Below are 25,753 nucleotides of genomic sequence, written 5' to 3' on the forward strand. Positions count from 1 at the left end.
CAACACAGACTTCAACTGTTGGTCTTTAAGGGTATCGTATTCATGATTTGCTGGATAATATCCTTGTGACCTTGACCTTAGTGATGAGAATGAGTGCATGCTCAGGGAAGAAGAGCCGATGTCTCTAGAAGATGCATAGGAAGAGGCATGTTGGCGAAGAGCCATTGATGAAGAGATGTCATCAATAACTTATAATGCCACTTGGTTCCTAATTGATCTACTGGTGGAACACAAGGCTATTTTTTCTCAAGTGAGTGTACAAAGTCAAAAAGAGTCCAAGTGGTGAAATTTTAAAGCACAAGGATCGCCTAGTTGCAAAAGGGTATGTGTAGAAAAGGGAGCAGACTTTGAGGAAGTTTTTGCTCCTGTACCTCATATTGTAACTATGTGGCTACTTGTGTTGACAGCTCAAGAGGTTTGGAGTGTTCATCATATGAACGTCAAGTCAACTTTTCTGAACGGTGAATTACACGAAAATGTATATGTCAAACAACCTCTGGGTTATGAACGAGAAGGCAAAGAATTCAAGGTTCTGAAATTGAGAAAAACTCTGTATTGATTGAAGTAGGCACCGAGAGCCTGGAACTCGAAGCTTGATGCAAGTTTATATCTTTGGGTTTTGCAAGGTCTCCTCTAGAGCATGGTGTCTATACTAGAAACTCCAGTGGAGCTTGATTAGTTGTGGGAGTATATGATGATGATTTAATCATTACACGCTCAAGTGATTCCAGGTTTGCAAACTTCAAGAGTCAAATGATGGATTTGTTCAAGATGCGTATTCTTGGATTGTCATCCTACTATTTGATCATTGAAGTTGCTCAAGGTCCAGATGGTATCACACTCTGCCAAACATGATATGCCTTGAAACTTCATGAGAAGGCAGGGATGTAAGTTAGATTCCAATGGAACCGAAACCGAAGCTACACAAGTCAAAAGGATGAAGAGATGGTGCATCTTACAATGTAGAGGAGTCTCGTAGGCAGCCCGAGGTATTTGTGTAACACCAGGCCATATCTTGCTTACTCAGTGGGAATTGTAAGTAGATCCATGCAGGAACCTACAATGTCCCATATGGTTGCTATAAAGCGGATCTTGAAGTACATGAAAGGAACCACTTCCCTTTGTTGTCATTACAACAGAAAAAGGAAGAATCACCAACACTTGTGGGATACAGTTATAGTGATCTAGCGGGAGACATCAATGACTTGAAGAGTACACATGGTAACGTGTTCTTCCTTGGCTTGAATATCATCTCGTGGGTCTCACAAAAGCAAAGAGTAGTTGCTTTTTCATCTTGTGAAGCAGAATACATTTCTGCATCATCAATAGCTTGTCAGGGCTTGTGGCTAGCCCGTGCTTGGTGATTTGAGGTGCAAGGAAGTGGAGTGTGTGAACCTGAAGGATGACAACCAATCCGCCATCTCTTTGAGCAAGAGCCCGGATTTTTATGCCTATAGTAAACACATTCAAATCGATATCATTTTATTCGTGATTGTGTAGAGTAAGGCACTGTGGCTGCGGAGCATGTGAGAACAAGAACCAACTTGCATATATACCGACGAAGCCATTGCCGCATTTGAAGTTCATCGAGCTGCAAGAGAGAATTGGTCGTTCAATACCAAACCTTGGACAAGCTTAGGGGGGTGGGGGGGTGGGGGTGGGGGTTGTTAGATTAATCATGCCATCTGTTATTTAAGCTTTGCTTTCTTCTTTGAGTTTGTTGCAATAACAAACATGTGCATTGGCCATGAGGTGTAGGCGATGCCCTGAACACTATTGCGTCCTTGACTTGCTGGGCATAGTGGTCCGCAGAAGTACTGGAGGCAGAGTGGGTGAGCAGGGTGCAGTCGGTGGGCGTGCTCGCCTACCAAAACTCTCCTCTTGGTTCTCGCGCCGCTATTCCTCTGCTTCTTGGTTGTAGTTTCAGTGTGCACTCGGCCCGTCTAACCTTTTGCCTGATTCAGGTTCCTATGAGATTGAGCGTACCATGGTGTCCACTGTCATAGTGAGGTTGAGGGAGGCTTGTAGACCATCGGTGGGCACTGGTCGGGGTCGAGTGACATGAAAACATGTGATGTGCGGGAGATTGGAGATCAGGGAACCACTAGTGCAGAAAAGCCTACTAGCGGCGTTGGCCGAACGTCATTAGTGGTACTCGATCCCCACGTCGCAAGTATGACGCCACTGGTAAGGGTCACTATTGCCAGCCTCCCACACCACTAATGTCACCCACTTCAGCCCTGTTGCGCGTGGACGCCACTAGTAAGTTGTACACATTGGCGATGATGCGAGCACGCGCCACTACCGGCGGTCTTACCAGTGGTGTCCGATGGGTACCCGCGCCATTACTAGATGGTGTCGTTAATGGATCTTACTTGTTTTGCCATGCTATCGGTCTCCTCGATATTAGTGGTGTTTCTTTATTTGTTTGCGCCGTTGGCCGAGGAGCGTATCAGTGGCGTTCTCTTAATTATCCATGTCACTAGCCTCTATTTTGCATTAAGCACAAGAATGACAAGATAGCATGCATATTTAAAACAAAGTACGATCAGAGTAAACTCAAAAAGAACGCACGTTAACAAAATGAGAACTGTATATATTTAAAACAACCGAATCAGGTGTGTGCATATGTATCTTAAAAAACAGTGATTGATCAAGTGTTGACAAACGTGAAGACAACCAGAAATGTATTTTTGTGCACACCAACTAAACGAAGCATCTTCACCATCGTTTACTATCTAGCGTTGGCTTCAATTGTTGCAATCGAAACTGCTGGGATGAGGATCAGCGTCTGCTACCGTGGCAAACAGTAAGGAAATGTCTTACCATACTCCCTTTAAGCGCCCCACTCTCTCCGCTGGAGTTTCTATGCCGCCATGGAATATCCCTCTAGCGTCGATGACATTCTTGTTAGTTAGTTACATCCCGAGGATTGCAAGCTTCCGTTGGATGCGTCAAAACTCTTCTGTGTGTTCTTCAGTTGAGATGTCCTGTATGCCTTTACCCACGGTCAACCTCCACCTTGAAGGCTCTTTGCACCCTTAAGTATTCCGCCATATGGTGAATGATGTAGTAGATGCCCATCACATTGTTTTCTGGTTGTTACATGGAACAGAAGGTGGTGTTTAGATCGAAGCATCCCACGCCGAATTTGTTCCTCTTTGACATTGACCATGATGTATCCTCCCTTGTATTTATAATTAAATAGAGCATCGTCTTTAGGTGGGTGTAGTCATTCTTCTCGTGTCTCAGCGAATCCAGGGCATAAGCGGTTGCCGACTTAGGGGATACGATGGTGACCTAGTTGGTTTTGCACAAACACAAAAATGCATGGTTAATTAACATTGATACGTGCAATCATAATGGAATTGCACGAATTCATATTGGTGCTAGACTTGCAAGTAGAGCACGAGAAGGTGGTCCTTCTCCCTATTGGTAACCATGAAGTTCAAAAGGTATTGTTTCCCAGTCACAAAATTTTAAGGGTTGCAAAGGTTGTCGTCATTCATGAGGTAAGGGCCCCGCTACCGCGACAATCCAAACATTTTGGAGTGTGGCCAGATTGGCTTGATAGAGGGCCATACCCTAATGAAGGATGGACTGAGCCGGAAGAAGCTGAATATTTTTAACATGTCCTTGCAATCCAGATAGAATTTTTCCACTGGGAAAACAACCACGAAGTCAAGACCCGGTCGCACCTGCGCCTTAAAAAATGGGCGGTCTTCATCTCGACGTGAAATATCGTCCTTCTATCGAGCAAGAATGTCATGCAGAATCATCATTTCTGCGTCGGGATGTTGTGAAAATTCCACGGTATGACGGGATGACCAGGAATATGATTCGGCCGCAACAGAGGAGGACTACCATCTGGTTGGTTAGATCCTGAGGATTTGTTAAGTGGTTTTTGAATCGGTTTCTGGCTAGTAGTGCTCTGGAATTTTTCTTTCTAGTAGTATCATGCTTTCTCTTCCAGGGTATCGGGCCCACAATATCATCTTCGGCCACATTCTGCAGTGTGTTCGGAGTCGGCACCGGTAGGCTGGGTTGTTGCTCATCGATGCAATTATCTGGCGGCGTCTGAAACAATAGACCCTTCCGGCAAGCAGTTGCAGGAGCAAACATGGCATAGTCATGATTAAGAAACGAGTCAACGTCCACGACCTCATGAGCAGCCACTCGGTCCGCCATCGGATCCTTAAGACCTTTCTGTTTGGTTGGACCCAAAGGGGATGGTCCTCGTGTACCGAAGGTGGGGTGGGGGTACCAGCGGTGAGGGTGTTTCGTCTGGGGATGCCACGCCCAAGTAAATTAGATCCTTCAGCTACCGAAGGGGCCAAATCATGCAATCAGAGAGTTTCATCTTCTTTGAGTCCGCCCCTTCAAGTTGTTTAGAACGTTTCACATCTTCATAACCGGATTCCACCTGAACCACCTCACCTTACACATCTCGGCTGGAAACTCCACATTCTGGATCACTCTCTGTTTGCGATTAGGCCTATTGCAACTTTCCTCCTCTCACCCCTCAACATGACGTAGAGAGTGGACGACGTCTCCCTGTGAAGCATGTACAGGTAGCCGATGTTAGAGAATCAAACAACGAATCCATGTATGGAAGATGGTCAAGGTTTGGCAGGCGGCGCTTACTATGAGGGCGTCGAAATCTGCCGGTGACGATCGATGGCCCATGAAAGGGATAGAGGGGCTGCTAGGAGGTCTTGCGTCGGGACTGCTCTTGGGCATTGCCGGCGAGTGGTGGGAAGATAATAGTTAGTGTTTCCCTAGATAGAATACTATGCTTGATTGCGTCATTTATAGTACCCATCATGCTATTTACTTGGGCTGTGGTAGCGACCCTGGCTTCGAATTTCATTCTATCTTCATAAGTAGACTGGCAGGTTTGATAGGTCACCCCCAAGTTCTCGTGTTCAACACTATCCTCGTCTTTGCCCTTCGTATGGAATGTGTATCCGTTGATATCATATGATTGATAGGTCACGATATTGCACCGGGAGGGGGGGGGCATGTGCGAAGGTGAAGATGGTCTTTGATCTTGAATCAGTAGCTGGCAATGGATTTTCTTAATGTGATCCTTGAACCAAGTTGCGAACTTGGCGTTGTGCCCTTCTATAATTTGGTCCTCGTTCTGTCGTTCTTTTCTTGCCTTGCGTTCTTGTACCTTCTTATTGGGCTTTTCTGTGCATTTGTCCAATCATCGACCATATGTATGTGTTGTAATGCTACCGTGTGCTCTCTTCTAGCCGTCCTCTTGTTTATCATGATGCACATGCAAATCCGGTTTCAGAATGGCGCTACCTACTCATTCAAGCTTGTCAGCATTCTTATTAACGGGCAAACCAATAGATTTCCCGACATCAATGTAATATGCAAATGAGACACTCCTCGATCTTCTAGCCCTGCATGATGCTTCCATCTTGATGGGCCTTGTTAGGAACGCATCCCTTGACGAACCCATTCATCCTTTCGAATGGGAACATGTTGTGAAAGAATACTGGTCCCAGTTTGATTATCTCATGATCAAGGTGGACCAACGATGGACCATAACGTAAAAAAATGCAGGCAGGAAGTAGATCTCAAGCTCACATAGTATGACAATGATTTCTTCTTGTGGCCTTGCGAGTCGTTTCAAACTAATAGACTTATGAGAGATAACGTCGAAAACATTGCAAAGGTCAAGAAGTGTATCGCGGACATGCTTGTCCATAGCTCCTCTTAAGTTCAACCGGAAGTAACCTTGTCATCATCACATGACAGTCATGACACTTCATTCGAAGACCCGGCGTTTTTTCATGTCTAAATGTCTGCAAGGGCTCCACGGAACTAACTTTGATACCTCCGAGGCACTTGAAATTTGATCGAGCTCCTTGTCATCTAGAGTGAAGCAAGCGCGGGGACAACGATCATGATGAGGAGACTATGTACCCACTACCTATAATAGAACTTGTTCTTCTTATCTAAGATCTTGGAGTAGATATTGTGCTCCAGGAGTTCTGGATTGAACTCTTGCTGCCATATTGGCCTACATTCGCCTCTAGAGCGATATCTAGCGCTGCACGTTGAAGTTGTTCCTTCAAAACTTGTGTTGTACACATCGTAGCAGCAAGGTGGAGTTGCTCCTCCACAACCCTTGTGCTGCTTCAGGTGGCATCAAAAAGTTGCAGCAAGCAATAGAACCTCATCTGAGAAGAGGATGGATGCTGCAGAACAACAAATCAAAGAGCTGTGTGAAGATCTTAATCGGAGATTTGACCAGCTGGTCGAGATGATAAGAAAGGGTCACCAATGAAGGAGATTCATCTAAAGAAGAAGAAGATGCTCATCAAAGAAGGAGAGGTAATCTTGGAGCAAGACCGCCACAACAACATGCTTCAAGAAGGCCAATTTATGTTGAAGCTTCTGAAGGTGAAGAATATGATGATACCCTTGAAGAACTAGATCTCTACGCATATCGGAGAGTAACAACCCTACATATGCAAGAGATACATACAAGGTGAAAGCTGAGATCCCAACTTCTAATGGAAATGTTGATATTGAAGGGTGCCTAGACTGGTTATATGAAGTGGAGACTTTCTTTGAGGTCATGGAGGTTCCAGAAGATCGTAGTGTTCCTTTGGTCGCATACAAGCTGAAAGGAGGAGCCGGTGCATGGTGGCATCGCATTCAAGAAGAGCGCAAGCTGAGAGGAGAACCTCATGTGAGAACTTGGCAGCAAATGAAAGGTCTCTTGAAAGGGAGATTTTTGCCCGCTGATTATGCCCAGATCCTATTTATCCAATTTCAAATTTCTGCTCAAGGAAATAGGACCGTTTCAGATTACATTGAGGATTTTCTAAGGTTACAAGTGAGGTGCAACCTTGCTGAAACTGAAGATCAACAAGTTGCAAGGTACATCAATGGTGTCAATGATGCGATTCAAGATCGATTGATGATGCAACAAATCTGGTCCATTGATCAAGCACAAGCTCTGGTCTTAAAGGCCGAGAGGTTTGTAAGGACAAGAAAGGCAACTAAGGCTCCATATCCTCATGCCGAAGGCTCGTCTAGGAGTCAGCCTAATAGAGTGGAAGAAAAGACCGCTCGACCAAAGGCAAAACAACCCATCCAGAAGCAAACTAGAGGCAAGCGTAAGTCCAATGGAGGCCCAAAATATTATGAATGTGGTGAAGAGGGACACATATCCAGCAGTTGACACTAAGGAAATTTGTTAACACAACTATCCATGATGGTGAAGGTGATGAGGAAGAATACGAATCTGAAGATGTAGTGGGACAATAGGTTTGTCAAGAAGAAGGTGAAGAGGTGGTATGTGTGATTCAACATCTCCTATGTTCCACACCACAATCTGGCGACACACAACGGAAGAAAATATTTGAGAGCAAATGCGCAGTGAATGGCAAGGTATGCAAATTAGTGATTGATAGTAGCAGTTGCGAGAATCTTATCTCCCAGAAGTTGGTGAACCATTTAAAGCTTGATACTCATGATCATCCAAACCCCTACACTATTAGGTGGATTAAGAAAGGAGTGAATATGAGGATCACCAAACAGTGCAACATACTACTTTCTTTGGGAAAGCATTATTGCTCAAACATGTTGCGTGACGTAGTTGATATAGATGCCAACCATGTTCTTCTTCAGAGACCTTGGCAATTTGATGTGGATACTACACACAAGGGCAAGGAAAATTCTTACTCTTTCATTTCGAACAAGAGAAAGATCATTATTTTACCAAACAAACTGAAGGTAATACCTCTAAGGAGGAGGGGAAAACTATGTTAACTATCTCCCATACCTCTCATGAGTTTATGGAAGACTTGAAGGAGGCAAATTTGTGTGCTGCACTTGTTGTAAAAGGAGAAGAGCGCCTGACTGTTCAAATTCCAGCAAAGGTACGTGGTTTATTGGCAGAATTTAAGAACATATTTGGAGAGCCACAAGGCCACCGATGAGAGGATTCAACATAGAATTGACTTAATTCCGGGAGCAAGTTTTCCTAATCTTCCACACTATCGAATGAGCCCAAAGGAGCATGATATATCGAAGGAGAAAGTGGAGGAATTGCTTCAAAAGGGGCACATTTGAGAAAGTATTAGCCCATGTGCTGTACTAGCCCTACTCGCGCCAAAGAAAGATGGATCTTGGTGCATGTGTACGGGCAGTAGAGCCATTAACAAGATCATTGTAAGGTATAGATTCTCTATTCCCCGTCTGGATGAAATGTCAGATCAGCTTAGTGGAGCAAGAGTGTTCACAAAGCTGGATTTAAGAAGTGGATATCATCAAATCCGTATCAGACCCGGGGATGAATGGAAAACAACCTTCAAGGCAAAAGAAGGGTTGTTTGAATGTCTAGTCATGCCGTTTGGACTCTCAAATGCACCCGGTACCTTTATGCACTTGATGAATCAAGTCCTAACAACCCTTCTTATCCCACTTTGTTGTGGTCTATTTCGATGACATCTTGATCTATAGCAAGGATGAGGATGAACACTTTGATTACATTCAGAAGGTGCTGGAAGTACTAAGGGAAAATCAGCTCTACGTCAACTTGAAGAAATGTGTTTTCTTGCAAACACAACTTCTTTTCCTTGGATTCGTCATAACATGTGACGGTATTCGTGTTGATTATTCTAAGGTTGAAAGCAATCCGAGAATGGCCAACCCCGAAGACCATTTCTGAGGTAAGAAGTTTTCATGGCTTTACAACTTTCTATAGGTGATTTATGAAGAATTTCAGCACTATCATGGCACCAATTACCGAGTGTTTGAAGAAAGGAAGGTTCCAATGGACAGAAGCAGCTGAAGCTAGTTTCAATGAAATTAAACAAAAACTATCACAAGCTCTTGGTGCTACCTGATTTCAACAAGACTTTTGAGTTGGAGTGTGATGCAAGTGGAGTAGGCATTGGAGCTATTCTATCTCAAGAAAGGAAGCCCATTACTTTCCTTTGTGAGAAGTTAAGTGAAGCTAGACAGAAATGGAGCGCCTATCAGCAAGAATTGTATGCCGTTTCATAGCCTTGAAAACTTGGGAAGTTTATTTGTTGCCTAAAGAGTTCATTGTATATAGTGACCGTCAATCCTTGAAGCATTTTAGAAACCAAACCAAATGCATGTTGACCGCATGCTAGCGAGATGGGCAGCATATCTAAAGAGGTTTAACTATCTCATCATGCATAAATCTGGGACAACTAACCGAGTGGCCGATGCTTTGAGTCGTCGTGCATGCCTCTTGACTTCTTTTGAGGCTGAACTTCCAGGCATGGATCAAATAAAGGAGTTGTATGAGGATGATGAAGACTTGGCCATGTTTGGGTGTAGCACATCAGGGGCAGCCATTAGGTGACGACTATTTGGTGCAGGATGGCCATCTCTTCAAAAATGATCGTTTGTGCATCCCAAGGAGTTCTCTGCGCAACAAGCTAATTAGAGAACTCCATTCAAGTGATCTTAGTGGCCATGTTGGACGGGAGAAGACTATCACTAACCTGGAAGCTCGCTACTTTTGGTTACAACTACAGAGAGATGCTGGAAAGTTTGTTCAGTGATGCCCCATATGTCAAACCTGCAAAGGCCAAGTCTAGAACACAGGGTTATACATGCCTTTGCCTATTCCCGTTGCTCCATGGGGGGACATCTCTATGGACTTCGTCTTGGGCTTGCCAAGAACAAGGCGAGCAAGTGATGCTGTGTTTGTGGTCATGGACAGATTCTCTAAGATGGCTCATTTCATCCCATGCTGCAAGATAACGGATGCTCATCATGTGGCAAAATCTATTCTTTCGAGAAGTGGTCAGACTTCACGGAGTACCAAGGTCCATCGTGTTAGACTGTGGTAGCAAGTTTCTTGCTGCATTTTGGCTCACTTTGTGGAAGCAATTCAACACTAAATTGAAATTTTCTAGCACTGCTCATCCACAAACAGATGGACAAACGAAAGTGGTTAACAAGTTTTTGGGTAATCTGATCCGTTGCATTTGTGGAGAAAGAAAGGGACAATGGGATTTAGCTCTATCTCTTGCAGAGTTCTACAATGATTCCAAGCATAGATCCACGGGAAGGAGCGTTTTTCCATTGTCTACACTAAAGTTCCAACACATGTGGTGGATCTGGTGAAGCTACCATCAAGGGGAAACTCAAAATCAGCATTGTCCTCCTCTGATAATTACACTGAGTTATTTGAAGAGATTCGCCGTGTTTTGGAAGCACAAAATCAGAAATATAAACAATTTGCTGATTGCAAAAGGAGGCCAAAATCATTCCAAGTTGTTGATAAGGTGATGGTATACCTCCGAGAAGAGAGGCTACCTTTAGGTGTTAAAGGGAAACTTAGGCAGCGAAGGTATGGGCCCTTCTCTATCGTGAGGAAGATAAATGATAATGCTTATGTGATAGATCTTCCAAGCGACATGGGTATATCCAACACTTTCAATGTTGCGGACTTGACTCTCTACCATCCAAAAGAAGCACTCTATGAAGATAACTCGAGGGCGAATTCCAAACAATTAGGGGAGAATGATGAGGAGACTATGTACCCACTACGTATAATAGAACTTGTTGTTTTTATCTAAGATCTTTGAGTAGATCTTGTGCTCTAGGAGTTCTGGATTGAACTCTTGCTGCCATATCGGCCTACATTTGCCACTAGAGCGATATCTAGCGCTGCACATTGAAGTTGTTCCTTCAAGACTTGTGCTGTACACATCATAGCAGCAAGGTGGAGTTGCTCCTCCACAACCCTTGTGCTGCTTCAGATCATCACTTTTTGATGTTTTGCCCTCAGCCATGTCATTCCGACCGTTTGAGTCAATTCATTCCTTATAGTGTGGTCTTTCAAATCTTTTCTTGACTTTGGAACATCTTTTGTCTTTTTGGCATGTTGAACAGGGTACCAACCAAACTCTAGCAGACATTCTTCATGATATGTATGGCATCAAGACTATGAGGCATATTGAAAAGATGCCAGTAAGGCAAGTCCCAAAACACAGACTTCCTTTTCCATACTTTTTAACAACGGATTGAGGGCCTTCCGCTTCATCTTTCCATTCGCAGGGCACTATTTCTAACACTTCAACAAATGGGGATTTCTTTTCTGCTCCTCTTACATGGCCTTTGGCAGTCTCTTTTGTACCGTTGAACAAATCTTTATGACTTCTCCACTCATCATCCTCATTAGGCCACCCCCCATGCTCTATGAACAAGGTTTTCTTAGAGCCGCCTGTTATGCGCTTTAGCTGGACATAAGACGTATCATCCATACACTTAACACTACCGCAGTGTTCGTGGCACACCTGGCCAAAGACAGACCCATAACCGAGATACTCATGCACGTTGTAAGCAAGACAACTCTCATAGGGAAATATTTTCCTTAGCTGCCGTCCTAGGTTTTGACACCTTCAACAACCCATAATGTGAGTAGCTCCTCCTTCAGTAGCTCGAGATACAAGTTAATACCATTCCCCGGTTGTGTCGGCCCTTGAAATATCATAACTATCTGTATATACTTCCGCTTCATGTAGAGCCAAGGTGGTAGGGTGTAGAACCATACAAAGATAGGCAAGGTCTTGTGTGTGCTGCGTTGGTTGCCGAAAGGATTAATTCCATCTGTACTCACACCCACCACGATGTTCCTTGCTTTCCATTGGCAACCATTTGCAGTGTGCCTCAACACGCCGTCGTCTTTACCCGCCAGCTTCCTATCCTTGTGGCAACGCAAGTGCTCCGCGTCTTGTTGGCATGTAGACACTTCAAACGAGGAATGATAGGAAAGTACAATATAACCTTATGAGGAGTTTTCTTTTCCTGGTTGAATCGGGGTTCCTCGCACTTTTCAGATTGTTCGGTATTTGTACTCATTCCGATAAATGATACAATCATTGATGCAAGCGTGGTATCTTAAGTGCAGCAAATCAATGGGGTCCACGACCTTCTTTGACTCATCGACGACAGTAGGTAATGTGTTACCATCGGGAAGAACTTCATGTAGATACTCCAATGTAGCATCCATGCTTGAGTCCGTGCTTTTGTGTGTTGCCTTGATGTCTAGAAGCTTGAGCGTGACGTTGAGCTTGGTGTCCTTGGGATTACAACCACGATGCAATGGAGTTTTTGAGAGGAAGAGAGTGAGGAAAGGAAGAAGAAAGGCTCACATGCCTATAGTGGGGTGAGCTCAATTATTGCCCCCCCTACACATTTGTAGCATTGGCAACAAAAACGACACCACTATTATGAAAAGCACTTTCGACGGTACAGAAGAATCAACGCCACTAATAAAACACGCCCAGAGGTGCACATGACATGTGGGTCCCAATATATCTTGTGGCGAAGGTCGAAATAGCCGAAATAGCCCACACCACTAGTGGCCAACGCCTCTAGATTTCGGGGCCCACATGGCATAAGCGGATAATGTTACTTGTGGCATGACCCTTACAGACCAACGCCACTAGAAAAGAAAGTAGTACCGGCAAAGGATTTTTTCAGACGCCGCTATCAACACTTGGCTTCGCAGGTAGCTGGGTCCCAATTACTAGTGTCGTTGGTGTCCTCCAACGACACTAATGTGAACTCACAAGTAGCACTGACAAAGTTTCTCACGCTTGTGGTTTTTTTCGAAGATACTAGTGGCGCACGGATTTTGGTCGGCGCTACTAACTTTCTCAACCTATAAGGGTTTTCCTACTAGTGAACCAGAGAAGTGAGGGACTGGATAAGATAAGGAAGACCAGACGGGGCGGTGCCAAACTGGATGGTGCATGCATGTGTACTCGAACAAGACAACAAACACACACGCGCGCTTTTTAGCGTTTGGGTCTATATTTTAATAGTGGTTGTTATTGAATTTTATACTATAGATAGTGGACGACGTTGTGGAAAGCAATAGGCTTTATAATCTACTTGTTCATGGGCTAGATCTTTTTTTTTCTTGTATTCATATGTCAGCTACTTGCTTTAGAAGTTCACATATTGTACTTATCTAGTTATTTGTATCTTTCTTACCATTGATAATTGATTTTGATCTAGGAAGCATGATTTTAGTGGCTTCATTTTTTTTTCTTTTTATGTAGTCAACTGTCTTTGGGGTCATGGGTACATCTAACATCGGTTTTGAAGGGGTGCATGGGAGCTTTGGCAATGGCATCAGGAATAAAAAAGGGGAAAATGTCTTAAGCTTTGCTCTAGCCTACGACATGATTGTAGCTAACACCCTCTTTAAAAAGAGAATCACATCTAGTGACTTTTAGTAGTGGTTAACACTCTTAGCCAGATTGATTTCAATCTTTCGAGAAGAGAAGACAGCAGGCGTGCCTAGATTGTAAGGTGATGCCCAGAGAGAGTGTTGTCTCTCAACATAAGCTTGTGGTGGTTGACTTCAGCTTTCGGATTCGTGCCAATGTCGCTAGAACGAAGTGGTGGAAGCTCAAGGAAGAGGTAGCTTAGGCGTTCAAGGAGACGGTTATTAAGGAGAACCCTTGCAAGGAAGGAGGTGATGCAGACAATATGGATGAAGATGGTGACTTGCATTCGTAAGGTGGCCTTAGAGGAGTTTGGATTGTCAAGAGGAAGTAGAAGCGAAGCTAAAGATACCTGGTGGTGAAATGATGATGTCGAGAAGGCTATTAAGAAGAAGAAAGATTGTTTCAGACGCCTTTACCTGGATAGGAGTGCAGACAACATAGAGAAGTATAAGATGGCAAAGAAGGCCGCAAAGCGAGCTGTGAGTGAAGCAAGTGGTCGGGCGTATGAGGACCTCTACCAGCGGTTAGACACGAAGGAAGGCGAAAGGGAAATCTATAAGATGGCCAAGATCCGAGAGAGGAAGACGAGGGATGTCGACCAAGTCAAATGCATCAAGGATGGAGCAGACCAGCTCCTGGTGAAGGACAAGGAGACTAGCATAGATGGCGGGGAGTACTTCGACATGTTGTTCAGGTGAAGGACAAGGAGACTTGCATAGATGGCGGGGAGTACTTTGACATGTTTTTCAATGGGGAGAATGAGAGCTCTACCATTAAACTAACTACTCTTTCGATGATACCAGCAGGCGTTTTGTGCGGCGAATCTAGAAGTTTGAGGTCAGGAGGCAAGACGATGGACCCTGATTGTATGCCCGTTGAGGTGTGGATAGGTCTCGAAGACATTGCGATAGTATGGCTAACTAAGCTTTTCAACCCCATTTTTCGGGCAAATAAGATGCCGGAAGAATGGAGAGGAGTATATTAGTACCAATCTTCAAGAACAAGGGGGTGTTCAGAGTTGTACTAGTTACCGTGGAATTAAGGTGATGAGCCATACAGTGAAGTTATGGGAGAGAGTCATTGAGCATCGCTTAAGAATGACAAGCGTGACTAAACATCAGTTTGGTTTCATGCCTGGGAGGTCGGCCATGGAAGCCATTTTCTTGGTGCGACAACTTATGGAGAAATACATGGAGCAAAAGGACCTACATATGGTGTTCATTGACTCGGGAAGGCCTACGATAAGGTACCACAGAATGTCATGTGATGGGCCTTGGAGAAACACAAAGTCCCAGCAAAGTACATTACCCTCATCAAGGACATGTATGATAATGTTGTGATAGTGTTCGAACAAGTGATGGCAACACTAATGACTTTCTCGTTAAAATAGGACTACACCAGGGGTTAGCTCTGAGCCCTTATTTTTTTGCTTTGGTGATGGATGAGGTCACACATGATATACAAAGAGATATCCCATGGTGTATGCTCTTTGTGGATGATGTGGTGCTAGCGATGATAGTCGGACCGGGTCAATAGGAAGTTACAGCTATGGAGACAAACCTTGGAATCAAAAGGTTTTAGACTTAGTAGAACTAAAATCGAGTACATGAAGTGCGGTTTCAGTGCTACTAGGCACGAGGAGGTTAGCCCAGATGGTCAGGTGGTGCCGTAGAAGGACACCTTTTGATATTTGGGGTCAATGCTGCAGAAGGATGAGGATATCGATGAAGATGTGAACCATCGAATCAAAGCCGGATGGATAAAGTGGCGCCAAGCTCAGTGTGACGAGAGAGTGCCACAAAGCTAAAAGGCATATTCTATAGGACGGCGATTCAACCCACAATGTTGTATGACACTGAGTGTTGGCCAACCAGATTGAACTGAAACAACGAAAGCCAGTCATTGTCTCGCCTAGCCCGCTCTTGCGAGCGCCGGGGGGGAGGGGGGAGGGGGTGCGAAACCAGCGTCGTCGCCTCCAACCCTCCCCTCCCCCCTCCCCGTCGACGCCGGACAAAGCCCGACCGGTGTCGGTGGCGGCAGGCCCTCCTCCCTTCGGCGTTTGGCGCCGGACAGCGCGGATGCGCGCAGCTATGCAAGGCGGCGCGGTGCGGTTGCGTCCGGGGCGGCCGGACGGCGACTCTCTGGCGCGGAGGCGCGAGTGGCTGCAGATCCGCTGCCAAGCATTTCATGCCGCTGTGGGGCGGCTGTGGTGAACTTCTCGGTCCAGATCTGGATCGTGGGGGCTCCGCCGGCCTGCTGCACGTGGGCGGCGCGGCCTAAGGTAGCGTGGGCCAGCCGTCGCCGGTCGTCTCGGCTACTGGAGGTGGTTGGCGCGGTGGTGTGCCATGGTGAGGTGATCCGATGGCTTTTGCGGCTGGAGTTGCCTAGTCTGGGGGCATGGATCGTGCGGGTCGGTGGGGCGGCGGTGCTCAGAGATGGGTGTCAGCCCCCCGCTGGTGGCGCTAGGTGGCGGCAGCGGGCCTCCTTCCCCTTTCTCTAGGCCGATGGCATGGCTGTGAGTTGGGGCTTGTGCTCGGGCGGATCTGGACGGGGCCCGGGGCGAGTTGGAGTTTGCGCTCTGGATAGGTGCGCTTGGGCTCGATCCGGGAGGTGCCTGTGGGCGTTGAGGTCCCTCTCCTCGCGGGTACGGTGGACGTGGATGGTGGTCGAGGCTGCGAAACGTTGTCGGGCACATCGGCGTCAAGGGCCACGGACATGGCGTTGTGAGAGTGTGCTCGGCGACAACCGTCGGGAGTCACGAGGTAGTGTATCCCCCGGTGCACCGGGACTGGCTAGAGACGAAGGCGTGGGTGCTTCCTACTGTGGAGGCATCGACCCATACTCCGTGATTCATGCCGGGCTAGGAGTGAAAAGGAGCTCCCTTTTACTCCTATCGAGGTGGACGCACCATGACGTGGACGGTTTGTGGAGCCTTGGACATGGATGCCGGGGTGGCGGCCCCGGATGGCGGTCCACATGGTTGGCTCTCCGGCGGGCACCATGGCGGCAGTGAAGGCATTCCCTCTTGGTCGTGTGGGCGGCGGTAGGTGGTGCAGCGGGTGGCTCGGGCGCGCTCTTTGTCTCTGCCAATGGCGTCGCCCCGATCCGGATCTGGAGTGTTGGGCTCGTCGCACTTGCCCTGGAGACCTCGTCTGGTGACGCGGGGAGTTGCCGAGTAAAAGCTCTGCGCTTTGTCACCGACGACGGCGACGCTTGGGGCGTTGTTATCATCTTGAAGACGTCGTCGTGGTGCTCCTCTTCGTGTCTGGGTTTCGGGTGAAAACCTATGTCTGTTCGGGACTCGGCAACGGCGACGCTTAGCGCCGTTCTCCCTCCTGGGGGCGTTGTCGTGGAACTTAGGTGTTGTTCTCAGTTCCTCCTGTACTTTATTTCGGCAGCGTAGTCGCTTGCGCGATCCGGTTAGCCTGGGATCGGCATTGTTGGAGTGCTACCCCATCCCGTTGTATCGTTCGGCCGTGTACTCTGTTTGATTGGTGCTCTATTTATAAACTGGGGCGAAAGCCTGTTTCGAGAGAGAGTGTTGGCCGACTAAAAGGCGACATGTTCAAAAATTAGGTGTAGTGGAGATGCGCATGTTGAGATGGATGTGAGGCCACACAAGGAAGGACCAGGTCTGGAATGATGATATACGAGATAGAGTTGGGCCATATTCAGCGCAGGCCTCTGGAAGCTCCAGTGCATAGCGGACGGCTAAAGCGTGTTGATAATGTCAAGAGAGGTAGGGTAGATCGAACTTGACATGGGAGGAGTCCGTAAAGAGAGATTTGAAGGACTGGAGTATCACCGAAGAACTAGCCATGGACAGGAGGGCATGGAAGCTTGCTATCCATGTGCCAGAGTCATGAGTTGGTTGCGAGATCTTATGGGTTTCACCTCTAGTCTACCCCACCTTGTTTGGGACTGAAGTCTTTGTTGTTGTTATTGTTGTTGTTGTTGTTGGTGTTGTTGTTGTTGACTGTCAAAATCGTGTGTTTATGTTGCATAGGTTTGCTGCATAAAAGCACTGGAAAACGTCTTATATTATGGGACAGAGGTAGTACCTTTTTAGCAATCATGTGTTACGCCTCGAGTGTTTGAGCATCTGTTCTTAAGAATCCAGATGGCATGCTTTGATGATGTGTTGATTCAGATGTCTAATTTTGTGCTGTAGATGGTGTACTATCTCTAAGGTAATCTTTTCAATTGCTATTTGCAAGAAAAGGAAGTAAGAAGAGGAGAAAAACTCAGTTCTACTTGCAGATGCTCATTCCTGGAGATATGTAATGAGCAGATTTTGGACTTGCTCAATCCAAATGCAACAAATTTATAAGTAATCATTAAAATGTAGTATCTGCATATAGCTATTTGGTCGTTGCATCTGCCTGCACGCCGGGGCTCCCCTGCTACGGAGCGCCGCCGCTTAGTCATCCACTTGCTTGAACCCTGACGCCATCAGCATGGACCATCTCCTGCAGACCTACCATGCTTGTGGTCACTGCTGACAGAAGCACATTCGTTCTGGGCTGCTGCTACTATCTCTCTCTCAGATACGTGTACAGAAATGTTAAGTTGTTGCTGCTGCTCTACCTCCTTCTCTCCCCCCGACCGTGCAAACTGCAAAGGCTGCTGCTCTTATTTCTCTCAGGAGCTTCTCTCTTTCATAGCAAAATACAAGATCTTGCAATAGAATTAATGTGTCAATCCAAAATGTGATTTTTTATTGATATGAAAAAAATATTCGTCTAACGTCAGGTTTAATTCAGAGAAACCTGACAATGATGTGCACGTATTATATTCTTGATGTTGGTATTTCATGCCCTATATCTTTTTGCTAATATGTCTACAACAACTAACCATCTGTTTTTATGTTTCTCTGCCTCCATCCAACTAGGGCTCTTTTGTGTGTGCAGGACAATCCCAACGATTGTCCATTCATTTCATCCGTCGTGTACATCTTGGAGAACGGAAGTGCCAAACTTCATGTCCCGAACCAACCGGTATATTCTGCACCTACGAATAGCAAAGTAGAGCATGCAACAGGCAATACTCAAAATTCAAAGAATATGCCAACTTACAGTTCTAGAGAGAAGATAGGCCAGTTATCACATTACAAGATATTTTGTATAGGGGGGCTCAGATCAGATAGTTGCAAAGGTGGTTGGTTATGGGTGTACATTCCATTTCCAGCTCCATTAGGCTTTGTTCGGTTACACCTCCTCACAGCGGGATTGGGGTGGATTGGAGGAGGTTTTGACTTGTGGAGGGTGCAATCCCTGCCAATCCCTGCCAAACCCCTCCATTTTCCCTGTCAACCGAACAGGCCCTTATTCATGTTGCTAACCCTCTTTCTTTTTATACTCCATTGTTCATGCTCCTAATTCTCTTTCTTTCTTTTAACCCATTCATGTTGCCAAACTTAGTAAGCTGTGATAAGATGACAAAGTGAAATTCCAAATTACACTAAATGACAGTAGGATGCAAGCATATTACACTTTGATAGTAAATTTGCATTGGATCAGACCAACTACTAGAAATGTCGAGATGATATCTGCATGTCCATTTTATTTTACTGTATTTATTTTGCCTTCCTCTCCCTAAAATAGTAAGTTGTTTTTAGCAGACCTGAATAAGCATTGGACCATTGTCTTACTTAATTGATCTGCTTTTGTGGGGCTTCATTAAACCAACTAAGTAAACAGATTTAATTGCCTGCTATTGAAAAAAGAAGAGTGAAGATGTTTTTAACTGTTCATGTACTTTCTGTTTTATTTGTACCGAGGCTCATACTCAAACATTTCATGTTTGCATATAGTCCTTTGTTTTGCTACAGAGAAGGTATCATCGTAGTAAAATAAAATAAAATTGAAGTTTGCTTGTGGTTGATGAATTTGTAGAATAATGTCTACTTTATTATAGCAAGACCATATTAGGTTAGGCTGCATATGTTGCAGTTTTCCGATATAGAATACATTCTACATACCAATAAGCCTGAGGTATGCCATTAATGTCGTATTTTTTTCAGATTTTTATTACTAAATACAAGGGAGCATCACTGATAATTAAAATTACATGTGGTGTTTGGTTCAGATTGCAGAGGCCAAACCTGATGCTACCCCATTGTTTTGTAATGTGCAAGTTAAGCTTCTGATGGTACATAGTTGGCATGCAGTAAAATCTAGCAACCATTGGTGCAGTGCCAAATAAAGTAACCACAGCCGGTTTTATCAACAGAGTCATATTTCAAAGGTACCCCTTCGCGTAAGTATGAAACAGATCTTCGGCTTAAGAAACTAGAGTCTTAGCTTACTAAATTAAATTTTATTAATAGCTCATTTTTTGGTTAGAAATTCATGATCCAGGACCATGAGAAACCAATACTTACGTTGTTCAGGAAAGCATTGAGGATATCGTGTAGAGGATAACACGTGCCAAGGGTTATCTAAATCGAGTTGAATTCGGACTTCCAATCGTGGTATTTTCTTTTGACTGTCTAGGTCGGTCGGTGCCAGTTACTATATAGCTTGCTCTTCCTAACAAAAGTAACACAAATTACTATACCTTGAACTTTGCAACCTTAATATGGATGTCATGAAACAACATTATCCAACTGCAGGTATGAGTCAGAGGTGGTTTATACTTGTGGAAAGAAAACTCAAGAAGTAACCTGGGGATTTTATAACATTATAAAAGGCATTGCAGCATTCAATCTTAACCTGGTGAAAAGGTGCGATTTAAAATAGTAAAGAGTTGCAAAAATGATTGAGGCGTCTGACGAGAGGGCCAAGAAAAATAACGTATAAGCTGTGTAGACAATACATGCACATGGGTAGTTATTTTGAGGGCTTCAGACAAATAGGCCCAGTAGGGATCAAATCTCTTTGGCCGTGCAAGCCTTACTGCCTTAGAAACAAGCTTGCTGAGTTTTTTTGTCAAAATTACTAACAATTCTGTACCTGTTGTTACATCTCTGATAGCCATGTTGTCCATGAAATGAAATCGATTTTCATTGTTGCTTACAAACTTTGTCTGGTTTTGTTAGGAACATCACGATTTTCATCGGTAATTTATTCAGTAAAACATACATGCATGCATGCAAATATACTTATATATTCCTTGGACAAGATGCTCAGAGTTTTATCAATTTTGTTGATGCTTCCAGAAAAACAGGTACAGGTTCTTCTGTTCACATGGTTTGATCTTCAATTTCACCTGATCTTTCTTTGCAGAGATATATATTTTGTCGTAGAAGTTGATATTCCATCAGTTGGCAAGTTAGTGATTTTATTTAGAGATGATGTTATTTTAGATGCTGACTATTTACTTGACTTTCATACGAGTAATTTCGTGAAAATCTTGGGTGTCTGCTTAGCTACAGAGAGTCATGTATTCCTTGGAACTTTTGTGCTACACTCCTGCAATTATATGCAGAACCAACGGATGGACTGTTGTCTGCCTTAACCTGAAGTTACTTTTACTTGCAAATGATAGCAAAGATTAGGAGAACAGTCTAAATAAAATCAACACTGTACACCATCTTTAATTTGACGTGTGATTATTTTATTTTCATTTATAGATGACTACATTCCAAAAGGTTTTATTATGAAGAGATTACCCTAAAAATAACAATCGGGGTTTTCGTTCAACTCGCTTCTCTGGTGCATCATATTCACTTTGTTAATTAGCAGGATTTGAGTCCACATCAAAACTCGCTCCAATCTTTGCTGTTTTTCTCATGATCAAACCTCATGAACACCTGCCTCTGCCTCTAGTTCATAATAATGACTGGATATAAAATGGTTTCAGAAAGCGCAGGCTTGCCAGAGTGAACCCGAGGGCATTGACCATGATGCTGTTGCTAGGATGGATTTCAGAGGGTTAGGCATGTCGGAGAAGTGCATTCCGCTTTAGGTGCGATCTTTTGGTCCAACCCAAGACATGGCTGTTAGCTTGTTGGTACATGTACTTGGATCTCAGGATAGCGCCGGGCACAGCTCTATCATGCAAAGCTATTGGAGTGATCAAACTCTGTTGTGATGAACAGTGTTCTTGTTGTAAATTGGCGATCATCTGAAAAACATTTCATCTTTGAGAAGTATGATAACTATCACTCACATGTTTTGCCTGGGGTACAAGAAAACAATTGAAGTACTCTGTTTCTCGATACTCGGCTTTCTACTCTTGCTGGTTCTTTGCCTGAATTGTTTTGAAAAGGATTTCATTTCGGAGTAATTAAAAACATATGCATTGTAGATAATTCTAGGATGCTGGCCATTCGGTGAAGGATTTGTTCGAAGCAAGTAGTATCTTTCTTCTCAAATGAACCTTACTTCCTGGAACACAAGAGTTTAGTTTTGCCAAAGGGAATTTCCTTATACGCAGTATAGTGCCGCGTGTTGCATCATCGTTCACAGGGATAGAGATGAATGTGACTGGTAGTGTCTGGGCAAGCAAGCAATGCCTGGTGAATCGGGTGAGGAGGCTGGACAGGAGCAGGACAATGCCCTGGCGGCGTTCTCCTCCGGCTGAGCTGCTAATCTGTGCGCCTGGCGGCGTGATGTTGTCAGCCATTGCCGTGCTTGGGTGGCCTCCAAACCAGTCTTACGCCTTCGCTGAGGTCGTCCAAGCCCAACTCCGCCATGTCGAATATGAGTTTATCTCTGGTGGTTGTAGGAAACGCCGGCTCTAGGCTCTCCTCAAGCAGTGGGTGTTGGTCTTGGTAAATTGTGTGCCGCCGCCTACCTCTTTCTTCGAGCTGATGGAGGCTGACCTCGTCCGGTTGGATCTTGCAGGTCGGTGCTCCGGCGAGATGAATGCCGTGCACGGCCGGCCCCAGCCCTCACGTCTTGGCCTGAGTCATCTGTAAGGAGCAGAGTAGGATTGGGGAATCGGCTATGGTGTAGTTCGAATTCACTCCTACAACCTGAGAAATGCTTACGTTGTTCAGGAAAGCGTTCGCCCATCTTTTACTCGCCCCCCCCCCCCCCCCCCCCCTCTCTCTCTCTCTCTCTTGAACACCAGCTCTTGTTCCCAAGCTGGGGCGCGAGGAAAACTTTCTAGAGCTCTTTCTTCCGAGCTTGCCCATGTCACCGGTTGGTCTGACCATTGTAATGGCTCCTCACTGACGAAGGCGGTGCTGCAAGCCTGCAACACACGAACAAGCACTGCAAATTGAGCATCAGGAGGAGGAAGCTCGGGCTGTATTTTGCAATTCGGGCCGAACGCTTTTTGAACTTGAGACACATGCAGAACAGGATGAATCCGGTTGTGTGTTCAGGAAGTTGAAGACGATAAACAGAAGCTCCCACGTGGTTCAGCACTTCAAAAGATCCGTAAAATTTGAACAACAGCTTGTGGTGTGCCCATGGCGCCACCGAAGATTGAATATGAGGCTACAGTTTGAGGAAGGAATCACCCGCACTGAAATGATGATTAGAGTGTTTCTTGTCTGCTTGATGTTTCATGCGAGCACGGACACACTCCACGATCCACGTGTTGCTGTAACAGCCTAATTAAGGACCATTGCACGATCTTGTAGCCAGGAATCCAGATCTGAAACTTCACATGCTTCTAACAGCGATACGCTGAATTGCCTTGGAGTTTACCTGAATCTTACCTATAACCACACTTTTTGCCTTCCAGAGCAAAATGAGGGCTTGTGTTGTACCAATATTCTGCTAGTGACAACCAGTGTGCCCACTTCACAAGACAATCATGAGAGAAACAGAGAAAGTACGCCTCCAAAAGAGAAACAGAGAAAGTACGCCTGCAAACATTGGTTGACACATTCTGACTGCCCGTCGGTTTGAGGATGATGTGGCGAACTCATGCGAAGCTTGTGAAAATGCGGTCACGATCAGCACCATGGACTCAGGCATGCCATGAAGTTTATGAATATTATCCATGAAAGCTGTTGCCACTACAGAAACTGTGGATGAATGTTGTACGCAATGAAATGGGCGTACGAGACAGCTTATCAACTACCAGCAGGACATAGTTGAAACACTCAGATCGTCGCAATCCTTCCATGAAATCCATGGTCAACAATTACCAAAATTGTTTAGGAGCCGGCAACGGCTCCAATAGTCCAGGATAACGTGCACTATCAGGTTACAGATAACACACTCTTGCACAAACTGTTTGACTTGAGCTTGCATGACCTTCCAATAAAACAATTTCTTGATTTTGCACAAGGTGATGGGAATACCTGAATGGCCACCAATTGAGCTGGAATGGAAGGCTTCGAGTAACTTGCATCTTTGGGAGGTAACCACACTCGTTCTTTGTAGTGAATTAGTCCATCCTGCAAGGAAAGTTTGCCATCACTCTACATTGCGACAACCAAATGCATGAGGTGTTCTTTAGCTTGATCATTATCCTCGTAAATGTCCAGGATCTCCTGCATATCCTATGGAATGGCCTTGTTGAAGAAGAAGAAGAAGAAGAGCTCCTACTCCCGTGTCACACGCGTTAGTTTCCACCACAAATTGAGAAAAATCTAGGAGAGCAAGAACTGGCAGCACATACACTGGGACAGATTTAGGAAATTCAAAAGCACTTTGGGCTTCCGGTGACCAAACAAAGGGCGTGTCCTTGCAAAGAAGATTGGTAAGTCGTTGGCTGCATACTGACGCAAAAACTTGCGATAATACCCTGATAAAGCTAGGAAACCCGCAATTCTTTCAGATTGCTAGGTCTTGGCAAATTTTGCACATCACAAACCTTGGATGGATTGGCCTGGACACCCCTTCCAGATACCATGAACCCCAGATAAGATGTGCCGTGCTGTGCATAAGCACACTTAGATCCCTTCATTTCTCCATTGGTTTTGTTGCAGCAGTTGCAATACTTGTTGCGCATGGACTAGGTGCTCTTCGAAGGTTGCACTCTGAATCAGAATATTGTCAAAGAACACCAGTGCGCACTTGCGAAGTACTGCAGCAAGAGTTGTATTCATCATTGATTAAAATGTTGCAAGGGATCCAGTTAGCCCAAAAGCCATGATGTTGAATTGATAGTGTCCATTATGAGTATGAAAAGCTTGCTTGTATTCTTCTCCCGGCGCCAAGTAGAGTGGTGATATCTGGCACACAAATCGAGCTTAGAAAACCGTGAAGCACTGACCATCTCATCGAACAATTCGTCTATCACTGTCAGAGAGTAGATTTAGGTGACGGTAGTCCACACAAAGGCACCATGTTTGATCTTTCTTCCTGACCATGATGATAGGGAATGCGAATGCACTGTTGCTGACAGAAGTGACCCTTGTGCGCAACATTTCAACAATCTTTGCTTCAATCTTCAATCTCAGACTTAAGCTCAGGAGTATAGCCAATGGCGGAGCCAGAATCGACTCACGCCCCAGGCAGCCTTGTGGCTACAGTCTGCTACAGTGGTACTGTACGCTACAGCCATTGAAGGATATCTCACCCACGTCCCAAGCGGCGGCCCGGCCTGTCTGGGCCTGACGCCGCCATGATGTTCGCTGGTCTAGAACCTTCTATGAGGGGAATATGATGGCCACTTGACTTTCTTGGAGACAATTCAGTTAGTTCTGAGAATAGCTGACCAAACTATTCCAAAATAGCCTGAATTTCGACCAGAATTATTTCTTTACTTTCATCCTGCAGCAAATGTATTTCCACCACTCTGCAGCACTAAATTCTTCTAGTGGGTGACCTTGCAAGCAAACTTATGTTCCTTTATGATCAAAGGACAACCATTTTTGTTCCCAATTTACTCGCATATTTCCTCTGGCGCCTAGCCAGTCCATTACAATTTGAGAGGTAAAACCTTGAAATCGGACTTGAGTTGATGACCAGTTGTAGTCCATTAACAAGATGGAATAATATGGGTGCAGAATAATTGTCTCCCTCCAGCAATTCGAACCTTCTGTTGCGTGGACAATGGCGTTCTACCAGGTACGTGCTGAGCCAGTCTCGAACTGACAAATGAATGGGAACTGCTCGAGTCTAGCAACATTCAGCTATTGTGTAATCCAACCTGATACCTGTATGAGTGTTTTTATCTGATTGAGTTTCTGCTGACAACAGCATCAAATTATCTTCACTGTCATCAGACTCAGCTGCTTCTGACGCAGCAAAATTACAGCATCTCCTGCACAAGATGTAGCTGCACAGTAATGTTGCATTTATGGTCCTTGCGCCATTTTTCTCCACAGATAAAGCACATACAGACCCTTAGCCCTTTGGTATGCCTTCCGAGTAGCAAGTTTATATGCCACTTTGTTTGCCCCTCTCCTAATCAGCATGGGCAGTTGTTGTGTGCATGAGAGGGAGCAGATAGAGAGAGGGGGGGGGGGGGGGGGGGGGGGCACAATAAGAAGATGCGACTTGTAGAGGAGCAATGAAGAACATCATCGAGTGTCTCGTTGGGGCGTACATCGTCCATTCGTCCTGGACACCAGGGAAGACCTGGAGTGGGGCGTATATCATCCTTCCATGGCTCCATATTCATTCATCATTCAGATTTTCAGAGTATAA

General features: G+C 45.1%; 2 long non-coding RNA genes across 11 annotated transcripts; both read left to right on the forward strand.

The window, feature by feature from the left end:
* The first annotated feature begins 17,612 nt into the window (after positions 1–17,612).
* LOC123063584 (uncharacterized) lies at positions 17,613–21,416 on the forward strand. 10 transcript variants are annotated; one of them, XR_006430414.1, is made up of 6 exons: positions 17,613–18,250; positions 19,341–19,499; positions 19,598–19,747; positions 19,867–19,977; positions 20,293–20,420; positions 21,057–21,416. It is a non-coding gene; the product is annotated as an uncharacterized lncRNA (long non-coding RNA). The 10 variants fall into 10 exon arrangements; XR_006430412.1 differs by having other exon boundaries at positions 17,614–18,250; positions 19,341–19,511; XR_006430418.1 differs by having other exon boundaries at positions 17,614–18,250; positions 19,341–19,511; positions 19,645–19,747.
* Positions 21,417–22,259: 843 nt separating this feature from the next.
* LOC123063585 (uncharacterized) lies at positions 22,260–25,544 on the forward strand. The gene is made up of 3 exons (XR_006430420.1): positions 22,260–23,359; positions 23,445–23,516; positions 23,644–25,544. It is a non-coding gene; the product is annotated as an uncharacterized lncRNA (long non-coding RNA).
* The last annotated feature ends 209 nt before the right edge of the window (positions 25,545–25,753 follow it).

The sequence above is a fragment of the Triticum aestivum genome, chromosome 3A, assembly GCF_018294505.1.
Source record: "Triticum aestivum cultivar Chinese Spring chromosome 3A, IWGSC CS RefSeq v2.1, whole genome shotgun sequence".
In the NCBI taxonomy this organism is placed as follows: Eukaryota; Viridiplantae; Streptophyta; class Magnoliopsida; order Poales; family Poaceae; genus Triticum; species Triticum aestivum.